This window comes from Peromyscus californicus, unplaced genomic scaffold (assembly GCF_007827085.1).
Source record: "Peromyscus californicus insignis strain IS unplaced genomic scaffold, ASM782708v3 Scaffold_24__1_contigs__length_46423439, whole genome shotgun sequence".
NCBI lineage: Eukaryota > Metazoa > Chordata > Mammalia > Rodentia > Cricetidae > Peromyscus > Peromyscus californicus.
Window position 1 is genome coordinate 16570706 of NW_026294535.1, and position 27839 is coordinate 16598544.

Here is a 27839-nt window from a genome sequence, read left to right on the forward strand (position 1 = left end):
GTCTAAATTTCATGAGTTCCCACTAGTTTGGTTTGGTTGTCTCTGTAGGTTTCCCCATCATGATCTTGATGCCCTTTGCTCAAAGAATTCCTCTTTTCTCTCTCTTCAAATGGACTCTTGGAGGTTGGCCTGGGGTTTAGCTGTGCATCTGCTTCCCTAAGTTTCTGGAGAAAGGCTCTATGATGACAGGGTATTCACCAATCTGATTACCAGGGTAGGCCTGTTCGGGCACCCTCACCACTAATGCTAGTAATCTAAGCTGGGGTCATCCTTGTGGATTCCTGGGAACTTCCCTAGTACCCAGTTTCTCCCCATCCCCATGACGTCTCCCTCTATCATGGAATCTCCTTCATTGCTCTCCCACTCCATCCAGGTTCTTTGTCTGCTGTTGGGAATGACTATCCCATTACCTTATGTTCTCATCCCCCATCCCCTATCCATTGTCCACCCCTTATCCCCAGTTTGTTTTATAGTGAGGTATTTTGAGTACTCATTTGCATAAAATACATGTTGAAATTCCGTCCTGTTTTTATTTTGTTTTTTCTTTCTTTGTTTTCATTTGTTTTTAAGGGATATCTGCTAGGAGCCAAGGAATCTAGTACTAGCGAGAAGAGTTACTTTTTTTAATATTACAATGAGCTATGTGTCATTTTCCTTTTCTGCCGTTTGCCTACGAGTCTTAGTTTCCACATGTATTTATATTACTGAATAATAAAACTCCTTCCGTCATTTTTACTGGAGTGCAAAAGACCAAATGCATAAAATGTGGGGCTGTGTTATTGCAAGGTTAATGACATGGCCATAGTGTGCCTGCTGTGGAGACAAATGCCAGTTTCAAATCAAAATATAATGGGACTCTGGTCATTGCTGTTTCGCTCAGTCTCACGTTCCAACCAGATTTAGAGGTTCATTGTTCATCTGAGCTGCAAGGGACCTCATGAAACACTCTGGCCCAGATCCACTGTGTCTGCTTGCAGATAGTTAAGCCATTCCGGGCAAATGCCTGTCTGGTGGTTGGACCTTGAGTCTTTCCCAAGTTCTCTGTGTTCCACACAGCGTTCTATTGCTACTCAGTTGAGCAAGATACTTTATTTTTCTTGACTTGCAGTAAAATAAAAATTTTAAACATCCTTCCCTTCTATTTGTCATCTATTTTTTATGAAGAGAATGTGATTGTGTTGGTTTAATTTGATTGATACTATAAGGAAATAATACAGTCCCTTCTTTTTCAATAAGTAACCATCTTTTAGACAATCTTTTTGAATTTCAAATGACATTGAACAATGCATTTGATTGTGGTAGATAATCAAGAAGCACCAGGGATCTACTCAGGATAATGAGGAAGGAAGAATGCTTTCCCACGTTAAATAAACCCAATAGTGTGGATTCTTAGTTTCAAACTGAATCCAGCTAAGTTTGGATTGTGTTACTTTTCCCACACATGATTTCCCACTTTCTCAATGGAAAAAAAAAAAAAAGCTTACCACAGTTCTAACACAATCTCAGAAAAACTGGGGGGTGGAAGGAGTATGTTTTTACAAAATGAAAACAAACATGTTTATGAGTTAGAGTCAGAATTATAGTTATTATATGTTAAATTGTACATGCAAAATATGAGTGTTATAAATGATTGCAAATTTACACTCTCACAAAAATGGGTGGGATTCTGAAATGGTTATTATACCGATATACTTTATACCTATAACACATTAGATTTCCAATTTTCTATATGCGTTATAAAAATATCCAACAACTATAAAATATAACCTTTTCCTAGATCTGAACTATAAGCCTCATGAAGATAATGACAAATCTATTTAGTCATCAATCTGCCTGAGGAAATAGTTCAGAACTTCTACCCTTCTGGGAACTCATTACCTTTCCCACTATCACGAAGAATATGGGTTATTATCTCTAAAATATAGCATTTATTTTTAATATACACACATGAAAGGATGAAGTTGAACACTTACCTCCTGCCAAAAGCAATAATCAACTTAAAATTATCAAACACTCCAAAGTATGACCTGAAGGGATACAGCTCCTTAAAGAAAATGTAAATTTGCACCTCTCTAATATTAACTAGGGCAATGGATTCTTGAAAATGACATTTCATTAAAACTCAAGACTTTCATGTTTCAATCAATATAACCAAGAATGTCAAAATGAAACCACATGATTAAATATATCTAAGTTGGTGAATTATGAGACATGTAAACTACATTGAGGCTATATAAACCAGTTTAGAAAAAGAAGTAAAGATTTATAGACACTGAATGCTTTAATATATTAGTGAAAGAATTGAGATGTCATGAGCATGGAAAAATGTATTATGTGCCTGAATTGAAAATGACCTGTAGATCCAGTGAACCTTCAAGATAAACTTAGGGAAGGATTTCTGGTGGTTTTGTTTTTATAGAAATTGGCAAGATAATTATAAAATCCAAGGGGCTCTACAGAGAAGGTGGAGTGGTAAACACAGGATTGGGCAAGAGAAATATTTAAGGGCTAAAATGATCTACTTACTATAAAGCTATGGTACCCAGGGCAGTGCCATAGTCATATAAAGATAGAAAAAAAATACCTCGTGGCAGAATAGAGTACAGAAATACACTCATACACTTACTTTAGGAAAAACTATGAAATCTATTTATCAGGAAAATGTTGCCTTTTTAGATGTGCTTAAACAAATCAATACCACATTTTTTTAAAGTGAAATAATTCTGTGTATGCTCAATAAAAAAATAAGCTAAAATGACAATAGATTATTATCTAAATGTGTAATTAAAGGTTAGCTTTGAAAAGAGATAATGGACATGAAACCATAAGTGTAGCTGTTAATTTTGTCAATTTGATGGGATTTACAATCATAATGACATTGGTCCTCTGGGCAGATCTGTGGGGAAATTCAGATTAAGTTAATTGAGATGATACTACTCCAAAGGCTTGGGTCCTGCCTGAACAGAATAGGAAACAGAAAGGAATCTGAGGGAGAATATTAATCACTTGCTGTTTCCTGACTGTGGGCACAATGTTACCTGCTTTCTTGAGCTTTACAGTCATGACTTCCTAGTGTTGCTAAACTTTATCCCTTGGGGTTTACGGCTGAAAAGCATGTCATTCTGGGACATGCTTCTACTCACGTATTTTACCACAGCAACAATGACATTAGCTAATACAATAAGTATGGCTCACAAAAAACAATAACTTGATAGATCAGATTTTATTAAATCATAAAAGTTGTTCTTTGAAAGAGAGTAAAATAATTAGAAATAACATAATAAGATGCATATACTTAATATACAAGGGAAAGTAAACATGTAAAATAATAAATCTGGACAATTATCTCACCAAAAATGTTATTGAGTCACATATAATCATGAAATGATGTTCAGCGCCATTAGTTATAAGGGTAATGTGATTTAAGGCATTGATCATATATGACCAAGTACCTACTGAGGTAGCCAAAATGCCAAGGATGGGTGAAAATGTGGAGCAGATGAAGCTCATCACTGATGAAGAGAGAGTAAACAGTATTCGTGTCCCTATCAGTATGAGAAAGTACAAACAAATGGCAGTACCTTTATGCAATATAAATCCATGCAGAAAATCAATTAATTAGATATAATAAAAATATATATACATGCTATAACCATAGAGTGGCTTGAATAACTCTCATAGGAGCATTAGTGAAAAGCAATGTCATCAGCCTGGATTTTCACACATAAATATGATGATGTCAACAAGGGAAGCCAAGCAAGGGACAAGGTGAATGGATCAAGGGAAGTATGGATTTTGTTGCCATGGAAGCAGCTGAAATTTATGGGACAAAAGATATCAGGATAAAATGGAGTTTACGGAAGCAAAGCAGCCTTTGCATAAGTTATTATAATAAGAACCTAAGAGCGCTGGGGAGAAGGCGCATCACCATGATGATCAACAGTTCTAGCCTCAGACTCCTGTAATAAGCTTGGGAGAATCACAGAGCCTATAATTCCAGCTCTAGGGAATCCATGCCCTCTTCCTCCCTTCATGTACTTGTGTGTACACACAGACTCACACATAGTAAATATACAAAATACATGTTAATTTTAAAAGAGGAAAAGTTTAAAAAATCATTTGATTATCTCATAGCTAAGCAAAGCTAATTAATTTCAAAAATCTACATCTAGCTAGATGTCATGAGCCACACATGGAATCCCAGCTATCCAGGCGGAGGAAGCAGAAGGAACATGAGTTCAAAGGCAAATTTGGGATAGCCTGCTTCAAAATAAAATTAAACAAAGAACAGCTGATGCAGGCTCTGTGGGAAAGTGCTTGCTAGCATGTGCAAAGGAACTCAGTTCCTTGTATTACAAACTGACATGAAGTAAACTAGAAAAAAATAGAAATAACATGGAGCCTCTGAAAATGATAAGTCATATAAGAAAGCCTCCATCAAACAAGCTTATTGCAAACCTCCTGCATGTTTTCTTTGCAGAAAATGAAATAAGACAATTCTACTCAATATTTACTCAAGCAAAATAAAATACACCCATAAAGCTTTGAATTAATGTTTAGGTGAATTTATTTACACTAGTCAAGAGGTAGGAAAAAAAAACACAAATGTATATCAATAGATGAAGTGATTAAAAAAAAAACAGTTGCAGTCTACACATACATTGGCCAGACATCTATCAGTTAATATCAATTTAACACAGAGAGCAACCTGGATGAATAAGTTTAGTCACTGGCAACAGCCACATATAAAATGTAGACTTTTCTATGACTTCCATCAGATGACAGTCTGAAGCTAACTCACTGTGACAGGATACATTTCAGTGATTGTTTAGTGATGAGGATGAAGGGGAGATTGATTGCCAAGTGGCCACTGGGAAATTGCTTGCGTGATGGAAATGTTGTTCATCTTGATTTCAGTTGTGATTACAATGAATTATATATTTGTCCAAACTAATCTTCCACTAAAAATATACACCTTGTACTGAAAGTATTTCAGATTGTGCCTTCATAAAGTTAACTAACAAAGAGAAATAGACACCTGTGCACCTTGCAATTTTCTGAACTTGAGTATAAAGACTAGGCTTGTTTTATCTTCATAAAACGATTATCACAAGAAAGCAGCAACACCTCCTTCCCTAGGAGATCACGAAAAGGCAAGTAAGGCATGAGGAGAGTGTAATTTTCAGGTGCCTGAAATCATCCTGGAACCCATGAGAGACTATAAGACATAAGGATGTACAGAACACGATGGCCTCCTGAACATGGGTCTGGGAAGGGCTAGGTCTCTACAACATTGATAGAGTAGCTAAACCAAAGTCACAGTTCACACAAGAGAAAATGAGATATTCTAAGTCATATTTTATGATGATATGATGAGAATACAATTGAAGGAAGTATACAAAGGAACAGAATTACCAAAAATAGCATGCTCAGAAAACCACAATCACAAAAAAAACCAATAAAACTGTATAAGTAAATGAAGTCCATATGGAAAAAGAAAAAAAATACATTTGTATTCCTCAATCCTGGATTAATATGAAAATAGTAAGAGACAATATATAACAACAAATGCCGATTCAGAAAGAGTAGCATTTTGCAGAGACTGCCAAAGAGTGGATTATCTTTGTGGTTAACACTGGACATACAGAACTTCCTTGGTAAATCTTCTCTTAGAATGCAGACCACCCCACCTCAGCACCTCTTGTTTCTCTGCCCCTATAACATGAGGAGCTTGTGTTTTGGCTTACTTACCCACAGTGTCCACAATTTGTGCTCCTAAGGACACTAAAATGCAATTGAGACAGCTTATAAAAGCATAGTCTTTAGACTACATTCATGCATGAGTGTGGATTTTCTTATAAATGATGACCAAGCTAATCTGAATATTAAAGCTGTACATCATGATAAGCAAAGTTTATTCCAGAAATGCGAGGACAGTTCAATGTTATAAAAGCCATTAATGCTTTTGACAGTGATAATTTAATGAAGAAAGAATATTTATAATAATCTTTAAAGATTCTAAAACAGCATATAATAAAATTCAAATTCCTTTTTTAATTTTTAAAAGCTCTTGATGAATTAGATATTGATGATTACATTATAATATTGCTTATAAAATATATATTTATGATGAGAAAACCTAAATTAGCTGACAAATTTCAAGAACAAATACAATTACAGTGTCCAAGTACATGATAAGTACTCAAATATACATGTTTTTATATATGAGAATCATTAGCCTCCCTTGTACTAGTCATTACTTTTCAGAAAAATCAAGTAAAAAGATTTCAAAGATGAATCTAAGCATATATTTAACAAAAATCATATAGTACCTATATGAAGAACATGAAGAAATCTTATTTAGACAGCTAAAAGATAAGGAAACAGTAAAATCATATTTTTGTCCAGAGTATTCTCCAAATGAACTGATTTTTTTCAAATTCTTCTGCTTTATCATGTATGGCACGCTAGTTCCCAACATCATCTTGAAACAGGTTTTCTATCTTTCCTCAAGGAAATATTGAGAGCAAATTTTACCCCTTCTAAGACTTTTTATTAAAGCACCAGTTATTGTCTTCAGACTTTTCCCACCCTTTCACCAGACATCTCAATGTGGTAATTGTTTTACATTGTACTGGCTGTTGGCATACATTATTAAGCCTAGTGCATAGTAGGTATATGTAATTAGTCAATGTTTATTTGTTCGTTAACTATTGAATTTAGCAGCTGATTCCATTTAATTTCTTCTGGAAATATTGGAAGCACCAAATAAATTTATATTCCACTTAGTTAAAAGAAAATTAAATGTCTAACATTGAATATGTACATATATTTTTAAAAGTCTTATTGTATGTATGTTTGTGAGTGTGATAATGCAAGCATGTATCTGTGTGTGGAGGGGGTACATACATACCATAGTACACTGTGGAGTTCAGAAGCCAGCCTCAGGTGTTGCTCCTTGACTACCACCTTATATTTAAGACAAGTGTAGCTGTAACTTTTCTCTGGTCCTGCCAGGCTCCTGTGGCCCTGTGGTCCTACAGCTACTCGGACCCAAATAAACACACACAGGCTTATATTATTTTTAAACTATGGCCATGGCAGGCTTCTTGTTAGCTAGCTCTTATATCTTAAATTAACCCATTTCTATAAATCTATATTTTGCCATGTGGCTTGTGGCTTACCAGTATCTTTACATCTTGCTTCTCCTGGCGGTAGCTGGCAGCATCTGCCTTGCCTCTCCTCTCTCTTCCTGTCTATCTGTTTGGATTTCCTGCCTGCCTCTAAGCTGCCTTGCCATAGGCCAAACAGCTTTATTTATCAACCAGTCAGAGCAACACATATTCACAGCATACAGAAAGACATCCACAGCAGACAAGGTCTCTATTTTTGTTGCATGACAGTATGTCACAGGAGTGCTAAGATTATAGATCCCTGATACTTTTCCAGAGGACTTAAGTTCATTCAGGTCCTCAAACTTATATGGCATGCCACCTCCCCAGGCCTAAATGTACAGATTTCCTACAAAGAAAATTGCTAACTCATCATCCTGTTCAAAATACATTTATCTCATCTGTGTTCAGTGTCTGGATAGTCATTCTAAGTTCTTTGCACTTTTTCTTGCAAATCTAAGTATGAAGCCCACCACATTCAAACTCATGGATCGATAAACTTGTGTTCTTGTACATAGTTTGAAAACTGTGAGTGAATGCTTTCAGGGAGAGATGAGATTCATCAGCAGTCTAAACACAGTGTTGCATGAAAGTCAAGAAATAGTTAATTCTGGAGAAAACACAACATTAAGGAAGCAAGCATTAAGAACTTTTTTACTTAGAGTAGAAAGTAATGTTTTCTAGTCATTTTTGGTTTTTAATTTCATTATTGTAAGTAAAATTTTAAATCCATTTCCTTCTACATGATATCAAGAGTTGGGAGAGGCTGTGCTTTCATTTCTACAGTATTTCAGACAGGAGAAAAGTCTTACTTATGAGCTAGGTCCCATTCTCTTGGGAAGTAATAAAAAGCACTGTATCAAAGAGACTGTGGGATCTAAGCAAAAAGAGCGGGGAGGTGTTCCTGCTTCTGATATGCACCCTTTCTCCATTTGTGCCTTCCTGCCAGCACTTGCTGTGTGGCTCATCCAAACCTGTCTGATGCCACAGGTTCTGATCGAAGGCCACAGATAAGCCAGTGTTAGTTGGAAAACGTAATAGCTATTTCCATGGAAAAGAAGAAAATTAGCACTTTTCAATATCTTTGAACTCGGAATTTTAAAGATCAAAACCCCTGTGCTCGGACAAAATCTGTTCTTGCTGCCCTGTACAGAATCATCCAGTATGTTTGCCGATGTTGTGCTGAGAAACAAGCTATTTTCATTTTGGAGCTTGTTAATGACTTCTGAAATGTGTTTGAACTAATATACATAATTTTAAACCTACATAATTTGTATTGCTGAGGTTTAAAAGAATCAAAGAAAGAAAAATTATCTCAAGCTGAAAGCTTAACTACCATGTTTCAATAAGGAGGTTCTTTTTAATCAGAAACTCTAATGGATCTTTGACAATAATGTGAGGAACAAAGTTCCTTTAACACAGGAGGGTACCGGCTGAATGAAAGAGAACACAGCTAATTGCATGGTAATTGCTATATATACAATACCTGAAGCATGGTATTAGTCATTATGGATGGTGACAGATGGGTCATGATGCCTTTGCTCACTTTAATTCTGCAACTGGCAAGCGGGATTCAATTAATTTTCCCATTTCCATATGAATGCTCTCATCAATAGCATTTTATAAGCCTTTCAGTTTTACCTTATGCTGTATGTTGTTTACCTCCTACAAATGAGATATTAAACTAGAGTGATGATGTAAAAATAAATTTTCAGCAATATGCTGGAAAATAGTGTCTACTCAAGTGAATGGATAAGAAGATTATCCTGGATCAACTACTTAACTTTCTATGTATCTCATGATGATCCAGTCTACTAGAATGGATGGTTCATGTCTTTTCATTACAACCATTCCTGCTGGTGAGCGTCAAAATCCCAGTCAAGCAACAGACACTTTCTAGTGAGTTATTTCTACAAAAGTAAAAAAAAAGAAAAAAAGAAAAAAAAACCTGTACCGTGGTAGACTTTAAATGTTTAATTTTATGGTGTTGCTTTCTTGTAGAAATAAGGTACAATAAGAGATATAGCATAAACAATAAATTTGTGGAAATGGATTTTCATTCAAAAGGCACTTGAAATGGCTCAAAAGGTGAGTCCTCAAATGAATGCCTCACAATAAAAAGGAGACAGATAAGGATAGGAACACTGTTGCCAGGTTTTCTATTTCTTCCTGACTCCGTTTTGGTAGCTTGTATATTTTTTAGAGCTTTATCCATTTCTTCCAGACTGCCCATTTGTTAGCATACAATTGTTATTTTCCTCTCTCATACTTCATGGAGATTTCAACATGAGTTACAATGTTTTCTCTCTCTCATATACTACAGGTATTTGAATTCCCTCTGTGGTAATTTAGCTAAGTCTTTCTCAGTTTTGTGGTGCTTCCAGAAACCCCCACCGAACCCTTAGATTTTTCTACTGTTTCTGTATGTTGTACCCAGTCACTTCAATGTTCTTTATATCATTATCATTATTACTACTATTTTTTATCAAATTTATTTATTTTCTATCCTGACCACAGATTCCCCTCCCTCCTCTCCTCCCATTCTCTCTCCCCTTCCCTCTGCCTCACCATCCATTCCCCCTCTGTTTCTGTTCAGAAGGGGCCAGGCCTCCCATGGGTATCAACAAAGCATGGCAGGTCAAGTTGCAGGAAGACTAATCACCTCCCCTTGTATTAAGGCTGGATAAGGCAATCCAGTATGAGGAATTGGTTCCCAAGAGCCAGCCAAAGTGTTAGAGACAGCCCCTGCTCCCATTGTTAACAGTCCCACAAATAGACCAAGCTACATAATTGTCACATATACATAGAGGGCTTAGGTCAGTGACATTCAGGCTCCTTGGTTATTGGTTCAGAGTTTCTATGAGCCAGATTAGTTGTTTCTGTGGGTTTTCTTGTGATGTCCTTGACCCCTCTGTCTCCTATAAGCCTTCCTCCCTCTCTTCAGCAGGATTCCCTGAGCTCAGCCTAATGTTTAGCTGTGGTTCTCTGCACCTGTTTCCATCCATTGCTGGATGAAGGCTCTCTGATGACAACTGGGGTAATCACCAATCTGGTCACAGGAGATGGCAAGTTCAGGCTTCCTCTCCACTATTGGTAGGAGTCTTAGCTTGGGGTCATCCTTGTGGATTCCTGGGGGTTTCCCTGGCACCAGGTTTCTCCCTAACCCCAAAATGGCCCCCATCAAGATGTTACTCTTCCCCTTTATCCTGCCCCCAACCCACCTTGGCCTCCGAGGCCGCCTAATCCACTCCCTCAATTTCCCATCCCTCACCCCCCCACCCCCAGTTTACCCAGGAGATCTCTTCTATTTCCCCTTCCCAGGGAAATCTATGCATTCCTTTTTGGGCCCTCCTTGTTATCCAGCCTTTGGGGCTGTGGATTGTAGGTTGGTTATCCTATACTTTACTCTTAATATCCACTTGTGAGTGAATATATACCATGTTTGTCTTTCTGGGTCTGGGTTACCTTACTCAGAATGAATTTTTCCCAGTTCCATCCATTTTTTCTGCAAATTTTATGAGATCATTTTTTTAACAGCTGAGTAGTACTCCATTGTGTAAATGTACCACATTTTCCTTATCCATTCTTTGGTTGAGGGGCATCTAGGTTACTTCCAGGTTCTGGCTATTACGATAATGCTGCTATGAACATAGTTGAGCAAGTGTCCTTGTGGTAGGATTGAACATCTTTTGGGTATACGCTCAAGATTTGTATAGCTGGGTCTTGAGGTAGATGGATTTTTTTTTAACTGCATATGTTAACATCAGTTTAGAGATACAGACACGACTGTTGTATCTACTGAGTTAAATACACAGAATCTGGAGCCTCGTGGCATGAAAAAGAAAGAATGAATGAGGATAGGGTGGGGATCTGCTTCAGCATGTGAGGGGTCATGTGTAACTCTCGCAGCCACATCACACTGGAACTTTGCTCCTAATGGCTGAAGCATAGAGCTTGGGGAATGTGGTCTCCAGTGGATCTACTATATGTACACTGTCTACAACCATCAATAACTCCAGTGCCAAGGAATATGATGCGCTCTCCTGATGCCTGTGTGTGCCCTGAACACGGGTGTTGCACAGACATACAGAAGGCAAAACATCCATACACACAAAATAATAAAATAATTTCAAAAATCAAAAATAAACAGGGTCTCTCACAAAAGTCTCAGAGGCTTGGCTATTAGTCGTTTCCATATCTGATCAAATTAACAGCCAAGATTAGCCATCACACCTGTACAACTATGGTGCTATGGTACCTTAGGTGTTAGATAGTCTCTGGCTGTAAATGGAACACTCTGATTCGATTAGATTGTTTTATCAGCAAATTACAAGGGTCTTCTTGTCCTCCCCAACACTGGTGCCCTCAACTGCATCTGACGTTTTACATGAGTGACAGGGATCAAACTCGACATATCCTGCATCTTACTGACAGTCACTTCACCAGAAATAATCATTTTATTATTGATTAAATTACAAAGCTATATTTAAAAGATATCTTACTGTAATGAGTACTTGGATCTCATACCTCTAAGTTATTAAGATTGGTAGTAAAAAAAAAAACCTAAATGCACAGCCTTACAGATTGCTTTTATTTAACTCATTTTATTCTTAAAATGAGCTATGTGGTCATTATCTAAACTTCTTGGCATAAAATCTCCATATTACTGAAAGTCTGAAAATATCTAGACTCAACAGGGGTTTTACAAATAGAGTTGGTAAGAGGCAAATATTGGCTTACAATCTGAACATTTGGACTCAAAATTCCAGTGATTCTCAATCTACTACTTCTAGCGAATTTTCTGGTCTGGATGTTTTTACTACTCTGCATTTGCATTGATAATTTCTTTTCTCATCTTTATTTTGGTAACTCACAACACTCAATGGAGGGTAGGAGAGAGCCATGATGGTTTGCTCAGAGTGATTAGCTCAGTTTACAATCTCCATAGTTACACTCCCTTATTTCAACCAATAAAAACACTCTTAGCTCTTTGCATGAAAGTGTTTGTTCACATTTATCATAATTTAATAAGTTGTTTCCATAATTTTGGTTTTCCCTTGGTGTTTTTTGCTTGATCTCCAGTGAGCATCATTGACATTTTTGACAAGTTCTAATTTTTCTCCTCATGCTTAAACTAGTATATGATATATCCCTGTCATTTCAAATTGCTGAGATTTGCATTCACCACCACAGGAAGGTCAAGCACAGACTGAACTATTTAAAACCCTTGAGATAAAACAAAGCAAAAATGATATAATTCATTAAAAACTGTTATTCAGAAAAGATAGTCTCATATTTTCATGTAAAACTTCTTTGCTTCTACCATTAAGAAATAATAATATTTCTTTACAAGATTTACAAAGACAATTTCATGTTGGCATCTGCCTTTGATGACAACAAAAATACTTGTAACATTCTTAGTCTGGATTGCTCCTTGTTTCATATTCCCTGTGCATAAGTAAAACCCATCCCTCCTGAGTTGTTATATTTTCTTTGATTTTTTGTGTTCCACCATGCTTCTATCTGTGGTAGTCAATGAAAAATATTCTAACCTAGTCCCTTCTTTTACTCTGGAGATTGCCCCCACCAAAAGTCTCTAACTATAACACTGAAGGATTATTCTACATGAAAATATTCAAATAAAGTTATTTCAAGACAAGTACAAATTAATTCAAGTCTGCATTATAAAAAAATTAAAGAAATTCTAGCAATACAGGAGGAAGAAAGATATTCACAACAATAAGAGCACTCAAAAGAATAAATAGATTTTCCAAAAAAGACTAGAGATGATCACTAATATGATCACTAATGTCCAACTCTGTAAACCAGCAGACATACAATGTGAGAAGGATATATATATATATATATATATATATATATATATATATATATATATATAAAACAACTGGAAACCAACCAACAAAATCCTTGAAATAATAACACTAAATGTAAATGGTCTTAATTGTGTTATTAAATGATGCAGACTAGCTGACTAGATAAAAATAAAGGTCTGTTATTTGTTGTTCACAAAAAAACATAAAGTGGAAGGATGAAAAATACACATACAATTTAGCAGAATCTTTGGGACTTAGTGGGAGTATTTTCACAAGGAAGATATGTAGCTAAGAGAATTTTCATTTAAAATTCAGAGACTACTTGAGTAAACAAATAGCAATATCCTTCAGGATCTTAGACAAATAGCTGAAAACAAAACCCAAAATCACTGGACAAAAAGAAACTAAGTATCATAGCAGAATTTAGTAGAATTGAATTTAAAAGAAGAATATTTAAAAATGAATTAAAAGGTTGGTTTTTAAACAATTAAATAACATTGGCAATCTCTTAATCAAGTTAAATGAGAGTGGAAATGTAAATTAATAAAATTTAAGATTAAAAGAGAGAGAGAGATCACAATAGAGTTCAATGAGATCCAGAGGATCAATGACAGAAAATATTTTGAAAGTTTATATTTAAAAAGTCTGGATAGTCTAGAAGAAATAGACAAATTTCTGTATACATATGATATAGCTAAATTAAATCAAGAATATATAAACCAATTTACAAGATTATACTGAGTAATGAGATTGAAGCAGTAATATCTCATACAAAAAATGGGACTGGAAACATTTACTACCAAATTTTTTCAGACTTTGAAAAAGGAAATAACAAAATTGTTCCTTAAAACATTCTGTAAAGCACAAAGGAAGGATCATTGCCTTACTATTTTATGAAGCCAATATTACCCTGTTACCAAAGCCAGGCAAGATAGAATTCAGAAGACTATTTATGGTCCAATTTCTATAATGAACATTGATGCAAAAATTTTCAATAAAAGACTCATTAACTAAATGTAACAACGTGGAAAGTGAGTATACGCCATCACCAATGTGGTTTCACTACAACTATACAAGGAGTTTCAACACATGCAAATCAAGAATGACTCAACACATAGACTCAAAAACAGAAGTCGTATGATTTCCAAATTAGATGTAAAAGCCTTTAACAACATTAAACATACCTTCTCTTAAGAAGATAGTTATAGAAGAAACACGATTAACATAATAAATGCTATATATGACAAATCTACATCTGATATGCTATGACATAACCAGAATTTCATACATTCCATGTACTAAAGCTCACATGTATCTCCCAGGAAACATACACCTTATTCCATTCTGCACTCTATGAATATCTCAGTTCCAGAAATCTTATTGTACATCAGTCAGATCTATAATGTCCAGTAAAGTAACAGAATCCATTGCTACTTTGGAGATTATATACAATTATATCTAATATTAACCAACACTTCATAAGTAAGCCTTAGTTATTATGGCTATGTCTTCAGACAAACACACGACTGACAAAATTTAATTTGAGGGACAACTACTGTATCTATAACTCTATCATTGAGATGGATTGTGAACAACCATAAACAGAGACTATTCTCTGTCCCACCCCATTCTGCAGTCACTTCCCAAATTATCACTCAGAGGTTTATATTAATTATAAATGCTTGGCCAATGGCTCAGGCTTATTATTAGCTAGCTCTTACATATAAATTAACCTATATTTTTTTTATCTATTTTTTGCCACATGGTTTGTGGCTTGTTGCCTCATTTTCTATGTCTTGCTTCCTCAGCAGCTGGCTGGCAGCTGCTCTGACTCTACCCTTCTTCATCTCTGTCTTCAGTTTGATTATACCTCTTACCCTTATTCTGCCTCATCATTGGCCAAACAGCTTTATTATCAAACAGTGAGGGCAACACACATTCATAGCATACAGAAGGACATCACACAGCATTTCTCCTTTTCTGTCTAGTGAAAAAGGAAGGTTTTAAATTTAACATAGTAAAATATACAACAAATACAGTTATCAAGTAACAATCAGTTATAATATCCAGTCTATTTTATTTGGCAAAATCAAAGAAAATACTCTATCATCTATTCTATCTTTGTGAGTCTAAAGTTTTATGTCTAATTTACCTTTTATCATAACTAAAAAAATTATAATCATAACTATCTAGTCTTCAACTCCATCAAAGATCTCAGAAGGATATAATATTTTCTGAGTAAACAAGAAGTGCATTTCAAGCAAATCACAGAACTCCACAAATAACAGAGACATCTGGCTGCCTGGACAGTCACCCAAAGTTCTTCTGTAATATTGGGGCATCCATCTTCAGCCTACAGGCCTAGAGTATCTGGCAGACTTTTCAGTGAAACAGGGAATTTTAAAGGCTGTCCTGCCTTGTATTGACAAAGTTCTTCAGTTGCTTTCCTCTGTGTTCTGCAGAATATCTGGCAGCTTCTTCTGTGAAGCAGGAACTCTGAAGGACCATCCTGTCTTGTGTTGGCAAAGTTCAGTGGTCATTTTCCTATCTGTCCTGCATGTCCAGTTTATACAACATCCTGTCAAGCACTCCAGGCAAGAGCAGTTTCTTGCCCAAATGGCTAGTCTTGCTACCTTGAAAGAAAATTCTGTAAGGAGTTTCTTTGATGCCCATCATCCTCTATGAAGTAATTGTGCTGCCAGGAGCAGACAAGTTTCACTGTTAAGAACAGTCTAAGTTTTTAAAACATTTTAAATTGTGTATCTTTGAAGTGTTTGAAGATTACCTATCTGAAATATATCTTTGTATACCTAGAAAACCTAACTAATATGGCTATAAGTTTGACTATTATAGATGACTATTAATCTGTACTATTTAATTATATATTATATTTATAAATGAGCTGCATAAACATAATACCTTAAATAAGAGTACAAATACAAATATAGTTTAACAATATTGACTTTAAATTTGTATCAATAAACTAAAATTTATACCAATGCAAAATATTTTGAGACTAACAATTGTTTTTGGATTAAACTAGATTCAATAATCTACCCTTTTTCCCCATCATAATAATTTACCCTTTTGCCTATCATTTTATATCATATCCCCCTTTCTTCTTTAGAAAGAGATTAACTGTAACCAATAACAATTTATAATCAACCTCCTAAACAAAGAAAAACTTCCATAATCTATTTTTTGGGAATGTGGGTGTAGTTCTCTAGACTACTTCCTGTTGACAGGAGGTGGGTGGCACTAGTAACCTTATGGGGACCCTTAGAAAAATTTGAATAACTGTCAAGTCTTGACTGGAGTATTTTGTGTGGCTGGTCCATCTCAGCCAGAAGCCTTGAAGCTGTTTTGGATGCAGAACTCAGAGGAAACTGTAATAGAGGTGTATTTAAATGTTGGATCATATGGGCCATCCATTTTTATTGGTGTCTGGTCCTCTTGTTGTAAAAATATATAAATGTTTAAAGGTAACATATATATCTATATTAAAATAAATGTAAACTGTGTATTTTACACAAGCCAGCCAAAGATAATTTTTTTTTTTGTTTTACGTTTGAGTAGGTAAAATATACATCATATCCTTGTAGTCAGGATGTCTGTAGTCAGGATTTTTAGGGGGTCTTCCTCAACCAAACCTGATTTTTCTTAATCAAGAATGAATCAATAGTCTCTCATTCCCTATGGAAACAAAAACATAACCTTTCCCCCAAAGTGACTTACCTTTTGACTTAAATTTTGGAGTCAAGATATTTTTTAAAATATATGTCTATCAGCAGTTATCATTTGTTCATTAACAGTCAAATAAATCCAAAGAAAACACAATAAAAGATAAAATCCAGATTGCATATTTCCTGTCTTTACATGGCTGTTATATTTTTTCATTACTCTATTCCTTTTTTTTAAGGACTTTATTATTATTTAATATACATTTTTCTCTCTCTCTCAAGTCTATGCTCATGTTTTTCAAACATACTGTAACCCATTTAGGGTTGTTTTGCTTTGTTTTTGTCTGAATCTGTTTTTACTGCATATTTCTATCTCTTTCGGACCACGTGAGTCTTTAAACTGCTAAGCAGGCATGGCTAGGACCAAAGTGATGGCTTTGTCAACTGGGTCCACCCCACTCCTTTGTTCCCTGAGTGCCTAACTTCATGGCAGATTTACTTGCTGCAGCCACATTTATCACCCCAACTCTGGAGAATTTTAGGGTCCACACTGCCAACAAGTAGAGTATCACTACCTGCTGCTCATAAACCTCATGTAAGTGTTTGGTAGCAGGGCTTCTTAAAAGAGCCACTCAGCTTTTGCCACTAACACTGAGTCAGGAAGCTGTCTCTTAAAGGAGTCACTCCTCTGCCAGCTGCCAGCAAATGGAGCCCACCCAAGAAAATGGTGCTACCACATACTTGACTCCATTCTTGTGTGTCTAGAATCTTTTTTCAAACTTTGTCAAGTTTTATGTGGAAATTTTGGCTCCACATTGGGTGCCATATGTAAATAGAGGCTATTCTCTGTCCCACCCCATTCCTCAGTCACTTCCCAAATTATCACTCAGAGACTTATATTATTTAGGAATGCTTGGCCAATGTCTCAGGCTTATTACTAGCTAGCTCTTACATTTATATTAACCCATATTATCTATGCTTTATCACATGGTTTGTGACTTGTTACCTCATTTTCTACATGTCTTACTTCCTAGGCAGCTGGCTGGCATCTGCCCTCACTCTGCCCTTCTTAATCTCCATCTTTAGTTTGATTGTACCACCTACCCTTATTCTGCCTTGTCATTGGTCAAAGAGTTTTATTATCAACCAATTAGAGCAACACATATTCACAGCATACAGAGCATCCCACAGACAACAATAAATCACTCCTCATCCAACTCCAAGGACCAAAAAATAACATCAAAGCCAAGCAAGCCACATGGCCAAGAACCAAGTTCAAAAGCAAAGGCACTAGCTCTGAAGAGACATTGTGGAAGCAAGGTCAACTATTAACAGGAACCTAGACCCCAAACAAAAAGGAATATAGTGGTGAGAGTAGAGAGATTAATTCAGAAAACTTGGTGTTTGGAGTTTATTTTGATTTTGTATGACAGCACACAGGGTTCTTGCAGGCTGAAAGGTAGTTATAAGGAATTGCCAACATTTAACAACTTTCAAACTCAGTTTCACATTCTAGACTTCATCACAAAGTCTATTTTGTTAAGCTCACATGTTTTTAATAACTTTGATCTAACATTACTTAAAAGAAAATCCTGATACTTCCTCTTCTTATTGCACCAATGTGTATGCACCTACTCTTCTCTCAAGTAGGTTAACCCTGGAAAGTTCTTCACCATCTGGCATCCTTCTCAATTGCATCAAGCTGCTTGTGCATGAATGATCTTGAAGAGTGTTTACCTTAGAGGTGAATAATCCTAATGCCACTTTCATATGAATTTTTCAAGGGTACCTGACCTGTATTGCAGCATCTTGCTGATGAAACATAAGTGGCCACCTGGAATATAGCCAATTAAGTTGAGAACTACAGTATGCCATATCTGTCACATTATTCTATCAGGGTCTAGACAGGCCAGTGCCTCAGACAAATGATTTTATTTAGTGAGTAGATCTCTATCTATCGAGGTTCATTATTTTCTCTACTATGTGGTCCTGTAGCTGAATTGACTCTCAAAATATCTCCCTTATAAAGTAGATAAAACCTGCAGTGCTGGGAAAGGATGAGCTCCAGTTGTTTCAGCTACGCATTATAGTAACTATTTATCTACCCTTAAATGCCATGCAAGTGTGTGTGCACCCCAACAACCTTGCTTATAAGAACAGAGATGACGATCTGAATCCTTGATGTATATGGTCATTCTGAGTTTTTGCTTTTGCTTTGTTTTCTTAAGTAAAACTCTGAAGACTAAAGCCTTCTGTCTTTTAATAAATTAAAACCTGACTCATGATTCTTTTCTTCTACAGATTGATACTTCTGTGATTTTGCCATCTGCAGAGTGTAGGAATTAAACCTACTTCATTTGAATTCATTGCTTTAAGGTCATTCAGAGCATGGAAGAAACTTTATTAACTCAAATGCATTTCACCTGATTATAAAAATAACTATTTTGTAAGAAGCAATCCAACTGTACTTTAGGCATTCAGATCACAATCCAAGAACTTTAGCACCATAACAGCCTATGTATGAAATCCTACCAATTTTAGTGTGATTTCTTAAAAGGGAGGAAATATTGTACATCACATGTATGAAAATAGAATATGTATTATGTGTGGTGTTGTGTGTGTGTGTGTGTGTGTGTGCATCTTTCTTTGTAGTTTGTGAAAACGAATGTGCAGGTGTAGGTGCAGGGCAGAGATTGATGTGAGGTGTCTTCTCTGATTACTCGTCACCTTACATATTGAGACAGGGTCTCTTCCTTCAACCCAGAACTCACCGATTCAGCTAGTGCAGCTAACCTACTTAATTCAGGGATCCTCTATCTCCACCTCCTAAGCACTAGAATTAAAGGTGGCCTGCCACAACTTCTCAGCATTTATGTGGGTGCTGGGTATCAAATCTCCAATCTTCATGCTTAGTCAGCAAATTTTTAAACAATGACACATTTCTCTAGCCCCTCAAACTCTTATTGATAAAATCTAAGTGAAAGAGGGTGTTGCCATTTACTGCAAGGTATTTAAACAGTATTAGCAGAGCAGAGCCAGTAGAAAAAATTTTTTTCCCAGTTCTGTGCTTTATGTTTACTGTTGAGTTCAACATAAATATGTGACTCATGGCTCTTGATCGAAGGCCCCTTTACACTGAAAGCTAATGTTAAATTGTACATTATATACTCAAGAAAAATTTGACCTAGAGAATGCTACTTACCTATCTAGGTTATTCTGGAAACTAGCATGTTACCAGCAGTTTCTGTTGGGATCTGTCTGGTTCACATATCTGTCTGTAGCATTCATTGTTTGATAAATTACTTTGGTTTTCATTATTTTTTAAAGCATCCTTTTTATATACCATATCTTCAGCTAATTACAAGCATGCCATTCAGTTATAGTAAGTTTATAGGCATGTAACCTTCATCACCATCTAACTGTGGAACAGTTTTATGTCTCTGCTAGGAAACCTTATGACATTTTCAGTCAGTCACTCTCCATTCCCACCCTCAGCCCCAGAATGTTAACTGCTCATGTCTCCGGGGACTTGCTTTTTCTACAGAATTCACATAAAGGAGTAAGGCAGCATGTGATGATTTTTATCTGGCTCTTGAAGAGTACTTTAACTAGCAACTTTAAAATGACAGTAAAAAGCATTAATTGAGAATGACTCATCCGTCCTCTCGGTTTTTAGTTCCACCCATTTGATTAATATACACAAAGAGCCAAATGAAGATAAAAGCATGCTTTTAGCCAAAAGATTTTATTTAGGACTCCAAAATAGATCCAGTTCTTTCTGGTTCTATTTTTTTCAGTGTTGCAGCGTGGATTTGTTCCTCACCACCAGAAATGGATGTTGACCCTTTGGAGTCTCAAAGTTAAAGAATAAAACCCTGTCTCTTTCACACGTTTCACTTTTCCCAAAGACTCGTGCCAGCAAAGACGGATAATCATTTAGCTTCACTTACATGGAACTTAGGCTGTGCAAACAATATCCTAGACCAGGGAGGTTAGCCCAAATTAAAACTGTCGTTTCACAATCCATGACTGAGACTTATTGGGACCCGCAGTCAATGCAAGACAAGACAAAGATGTAGAGAAATTAAAAAAGCATCAAAGAAAAATTCTTTATTGCAGACTCATGTTTATAATGTATGGTGTGGTTTTAACCACATTTAAGAAATGCACTTTTTGACACTGTGTCTCTCATATTCATGGTGGGAAACCATGCTGCGTGTGCACTCACCTATGTTTCAGATAGTAACATTGGATATTCAACTACATGGTAGTATCTTCAATAGTCAGAACTTAGTTGAGGTGTCTGTTTTGCCTTGCTTGCACCTCAGACATGCAGAGTATGGCTCATAGTTTCACTTTTGAGTCTTATGTCTCCCAAGATGAACTGACCCTGACCTCTCTAGAAGGGAGGTTCTATATGAATACAAGAACACATAAACATTAAAAGCAAAAATTTGGATGCCTTAAATTCTACAATGTCCTGTATCTCCAGCATCATTAGCCTTACAAGTTGCTACGAGTTTTAGACCATTTACACAGGTATGGCCACAGAGCTTCTTTAAAAAATACTTTGAGGGATAGCAATCAAAGGAAACAGATGTAGGAGTAACCAGAATGTAGTTTTCCTAAATTGATTAAAGCAGCTGTCCATCATACAGATCTCTAAGTCTTACTTTTGTGTTAGTATCTGTCTTACTCTGCTTTGTGTTATTGTAACAGAATACCAGAGGTTGGATATGTTATTAACAAGATCGATTTGGATTATAATTCTACAGGGTTAGAAATCCAAAGGAAAGAAATGTTCAGCTGTAAAAGTCTTCATGCTGTGTCATGGAAGGATTGCAAAGGGCAAAAATACATGTAAGAGATGGAAAGAACAAGGGGAAAAGATCCTTATTTTTAAAAAGCACAAGACACATCAATTTTAATCCATTTGGGAAGGCTGCACTCAGGATCCAATCACTTCTTACTAGGTCCTAATTTCCAACACTGTTGCATTAAGGATTAAGTTTCCACCACCTGAATTTGGGGGCACACCTAAACCACAACAACACTGACAGAGTCTATACCTACTGAGATCAATGAAACCTTCTTGCATGTTTTGTTCCCAACATTCATTAAGTATTTCTCTTATATTTGAGTAGCCACCATTGACCTTTAGCCAACCCCAAATATCATTTCTACATTATATCACTTGCTTCCATCCTATTTTATAAACAGTGTACAGGATGGTTAACAGAAATAAATAAAATAAACATATAAACATGTCCATTATTTCTCCCTATTGTTAAAGGTCATGAAATGAGTCTAGAAAGTCTTTAGAGAAATGAATTTGCTATTCTAGGTTAACTTTCCCAAGAAACCTCTAATCTCACAACAGAAGTCTCTATTTCTCTCAGCCTCAAACCAGATCTCATTCATTATACAGTCTTACAAAAGCTTTTCAACCCTTAAGGAGAATCTTCTTGCTAGCATATCCTAGATTTATATCTGTTGTGTCATATTATACAGTGTATTATTTAAGTCTGGCTTCTCAGCCTTTAAAATCTACACAGACATATTAAACCCTGCACCAGTTCTATATCTATTATATCTAAACGGTCACTCTGTTTTCCCATGAGACACTTTATACTGTATTCTAGTCTAAATGATGACTCATTTAATGAACCATCATGTACTATAATGCGAATCACTAACCATTCATTCATTTTTCTGCCACAGTTTCTAATCAGCTGGAGAATTCAGATGTACCACAGTGGGACGCATCACATGACTTTTACTGAGAAAACTGAGTAGAGAATATGGTGAAGACAATATATTTTTGTTGTTGTTGTTCTTTTCAAGGCAGGGTTTCTTTGTGTAGCCTTTGCTGTCCTAGAACTAGCTCTGTAAACCAGATGGCCTGAGACTCACAAAGATCTACCTGTCTCTGCCTCCCAAGTGCTGGGATTGAAGGTGTGCACCACCTCCATACAGCTGGTGAAGAAAACATTGAGCATCAGATGAGATTTATTTACAATAGGCACTCAGGTTTAGACACTCAATCTGCCAATCCACCTTGGCTCAGTTGTAGAATATAGATTAAAGCGAACTAAACTTTGGTCCGTGGAAAGAGGAAGTGCCCAAAACCCCTCTTAGCCAGAGAGAAAAAGCAACAATACAAAGACAGCAGAAAATAATTTTAGGAAGGTATTATATAGGAGCCATAATCAATAACAGATACATCTGGATAAGCACTCTGTCCTAGGGAGAAGAACAAAGACAAAAATAGAGAAAAGATTTCACATAAACTCCAAAATTTTCTAAATTGCCTGAAAACGTAAGTGGATTTGGATTTTCTTCAGGAGCCAAAGTAAAAATATGAAGAGGAGAGAGGATCTTTCTAAGAGTCTAAACATATTCAATGGGATAACTTCATGTCATTCATCTTGATTTATGGGCTAATGAATGAACTGAGGAGTTTAGAAGAAGGCACTGAAAGTTACATGTACACGTTCTTTATGTTGTTGAATATCTGTTTCTACTTACTCCTCTGAGAAGTCTCAGGAAAACCAGATAACTCCTTTAAACCCCACTTCACTCTCAAAAATAGAATGATAGTAGCTACTCCATAGGTAGCCTGTTCCCATAGACATTCAGCAAAATACTTAAAGTGCAGCTATAATAATCATTACCATATGTAATAGCTATAATAATATGTAATAATATCAATGATTATACCTTTATTATGAAGGAATCATTACTGCTCTGGCTGTATTTCCCATTTATGGAAAATATGTCCCCTTTATTGATAGTTTTACTGGACAGTCTTCATAGCTGACTGGTCACTCTTGGTCTCATCTTTACTTGGTCCCCTTATTGCAGAGAACACTTGCATCTCCAAATGTTCAGAGAATCTCTCTTCTGAAGTTCCCTAGAAATAGATTTGCAGCTCTTTCCATTTCTTGGAAAGTTTCTATATTTCAACCACACTATGGTGCCAAGAGGAGTTTTTATAGCCATGATCCTTTTGTCAGGAAAAATAGCTTCCAGATTAACACACTTGAGGAAAGGATTCCCAGTTGGGAGAGTCATGCATGGTCACTATGATTCTTCTGCATGCTATGATCAAAAATATCTTCTCTAGTAACATAGGTTTTTTTGTACTTAACTCATTCATGTCTGCTATAGAAGTAAATAGCTTCCAACTGTGTGTGTGGTCAGCTACACTAAAACCACCTGAAAAAGTTTTCAAAAATTATAGATGTCTAGTTCTTAAGTCTAAAGACCCAACTCATTGAAAGTTTAGAAAAGAGGTGAATGCTGTGTGTTTAAGTTAAAGTGTTCTACTAAGGTCCAAACTGGAAATGATTTTAGCAAAACATGTAAGTAGGACTAATTTTTTTTAATTATACTTGAGCTGTTACAAGGGGACCAAGTTAAAAAAAAACATAAAAATCTAACAAGGGAAAAATGGACCAAGAATATATATAACAGCTGGTATACACATGTGCACACACACAAATGGTCAGTAAATACGAGAATAATGGTATAAATGCATTTGTAATTAAAGAAAGAAACTCGACTAAAACAAAAACAAGATATTAATGTCCACAACTGGGGTAAAGCTGGATGTTACTTCTGTAGGTAGATACTTGGTGAAAAGTAGCATTTTCTCTTGTGGGATCCATCAAATTAATATAAAAATTTGGAAACCAGTAGCAATATCTATCAAAAAGTTAAATTTATATGTCTTTGGAATGAACTATTTATCTGCAGATGTATTCCATCTGAATATGTTAGAAAAAATGTAGAATACATGTAAAGATATATAAGAACATATCTAAATATACACAGACAAATATTTGCATGTATACCAGAGTTTATAAAATGCAGGTTACTTTGTGAGGCACAACGATCACAAAATTTACTCAAGCAAATAAAACCAAATACAGACTTAGTTAATATACTATATATTGTAGATTGACCTAAGAAAAAAGCCACTGGAAACAAGGAAAGATTTGTGGTGATAATAACAGCTGTCTTCAAACTACTGTTAAATGAAACCACAAAATTATAAAATAAATGTTAACTGGGTCTTGTAGCATGAATCTTAAAGGTACTTAATAATAAAAACAAACCTGGTGCCAGGTATTGGGGTCACCACTGGAAGATCAGAGAAGCAGAACAAGCCACAGCCACCTCACTTTGCCAATTCCTCAGCTGATCTGTTTCCTCAGACTGGATGCCTCTAAGTCCTCATCCAATCTCAGCTAAACTGCTACTCAAAAGCCTAAAAGCTTAACCAGGCCTGGTTCCTGGTTTTCACACCTTATATACCTTTCTGCATTCTGCCATCACTTCCTGGGATTAAAGGCCTGAGTCACCATTCCTGGCTGTTTCCAGTATGGCCTTAAACTTGCAGAGATCTGGATGGATCTCTGCCTCCCAAGAGATAAGATTAAAGGCATGTGTGCCACCATTTTCTGGCCTCTGTATCTAGCAGCTGTTCTGTTCTCTGACCCCAGATAAGTTTGTTAGGGTGCACAATATTTTGGGGAACACAGTATCACCACAGGGTCTAATATGTGAGATGTATCTCAAAATACCTTGCTATCTACTGTATTTGCTACCATGCAAATACTTTGTTTTGTTTGGCTTTATATTGTAAGAAATTCTTCTGGTGATCTTGATACACTGCCAGGTTTGAGAATGACTGTTATGCTATCCAGCTTGATTAAATACTACATTGTTCTAGTTAATCACATATCTGGTTAACATACAGCTATGTCACTAGATTGTCTGGAAGATTAAATGAGAAAACGTTACTGGAAATCCCCCAAACTGTGCAAATTACTGTGTTAGTTCAATCGTCATTAAACATTTTATCACTATTAGAATGGCAATATCCTAAGACTAGGAGCCCTAAAGGTAAACAAAAACAAATTTATGACACAAAATAGTTCACAGTATAGTAGGAAAGATATGTGATCTCTTGTCACCAAATGAAGCTTCGAGTACTGGGATTAGTTTACATCTAATTGTGTTGTTGACCAAAGGGATCCTATAGGAATCCCCAAATAAATCAGGCTGTTGCCAAGACTGTAAGTTGCTCCCCACAAACTGACATCAAGGCCCTGTGGCCAAAGACAACACCTGCACAACTTACTGAACATGGAAAAAATGAGCTAGTGCCTACATAGAGCCTTTTCCCTTACTTCCTTACATCTTTGGTCCAGAAAAGTACTCCAAGTGCTACCAAAAGAGAAACATAATAATCAAACCAACCACAAGCCTTTGATCATAAATCAAATGACATCTTGCCTGCAAGATATGCTGGAACAAGGATGGAAGACAGTTTGTGGGAAGTAACCAACCAAAATCTGATTTGACTGAATACCCACTCAATGAAACAGAGGTCATGATACCTAACACTACTTGGGCTACCAAGACTGTAAGACTAGATAGTCCATGGATCTAAGGGAAAACCAAATAATACTACTGTTCTAAAAAATAAAAATAAGATAAAACAAAAACTTCTAACAACATTCTGCTATACTCATAGATCAGTGCCTTGTTTAGCCATCATCAGAGAAGCTTCCTCCTGCAGCAGATGGGAACAAATACAGAGACCCACAGCCAGACATTATGTAGAGAGGAAGAAATCTTGGAACCCCTTAAATAAGATGCCTCCATCAAATTCCTCCCTTCAGGATGCAAGAAACCCTGCTGAGGATGGAAGCAGAAAGAACGTAAGTGCCAGAGGGGAGGGCAGACAGAACATCAAGAAAAAACAAGTCCTTTAAATCAATATATGCAAAGCTAATCTGAACTCATAGAGACTGAAGCAGCATGCATGTGGCCTGTAGAGGTCTGAACCAGGTCCTTGGCATACATTTTATTGCTTCCAGTATATTGCTTTTATGGGATTCCCAAGTATGCAAAAGAATGGTTCTCTGATTCTTGTGCCCTCTCTTGGGCTCTTTTCCTCCTCTTTGTTTTGTACAATTCCAACCTGTTAGTTTTGTCATATCTTCTTATATTTTATTTTATTATGACCTCTCAGAAGCCTGTTTGTTTTCTAATGAGAGACAGAAAGGAAATGGATCTAGGTGGGAGGGGAGAGGGGGAGGTGCTGGGAGTAGAGGGAGGGGAAACTGTAATCAGGATATATTGTGTAAGAAGAAAATATCTTCAATAAAAGGTAATATATATATATATATATCCATATATAATCAGAAAGATAAAAAGTAGAACAAAACATAACTAGCATTATAAAAGAGGTTTCCAAATATCACCACAGGAAACCACAGGAATACGACTTGTGGCAAGTGAAGAGCATTTAATAGATGAAACTGTTGGTTCTTTAAGAATGTAAATGTCCAGTTTATAATACAAAAAGCTCGGACTGGATAGAAGCAGAAAATGAAACAAAACAATTTTTTAGTTCTAGAAACAAATACATGAAATTGACACATGCATGGACTATCAGTTATTTTTATTTTTTTTACTTCAATACTCCATACTAAATACTACTGATCACATTATAATCCTTTTTGGTACCACACTCATATATTGTATGCCACTGTATCTTGTACGGGTGTTGGTGTAATTGTATGAAGGAAATAGATAAGTTAGGGTAGTATTAAGTTGGAACACAAATCAGCACAATATGAAATCATTAAAATATTGCCAATTGAAAAACAACATTATGTGAATATTATGTGATTTGAAACAAATCTATTATGGTAAAATAGACCATCAAATCTGTTATATGCTGATGTGTACATTATACAGGTAGACATCTGCCCACAAAGATTTTGAAAACAGTTAGGAATAAATAGAGAGAGCATAGAGTAAAGATAACATTTTTAAGTAAAATTATTTTTCACCTTTTTCTGCCCATCATAAAACATTTTGACATTGAAAAATAAGTTATAACTTATGTTTGAATATTTCATATTTATAATTCATATATATTTACATTCCTTTCCTGTTCTTGGCTATGTCTTATTTTGGTATTGTTAAGATGGCTGTTAAATGTCTATTCATGAACATGCTTTGTGGTCAGAGTCAATAGAAGCGCTACTTTTAATTAACACTGAAATGCATTTTCCATCCACATTTACTGGAGAATTTTAATTTTAGATTCTTCTGTCAAAACACTACTTGGG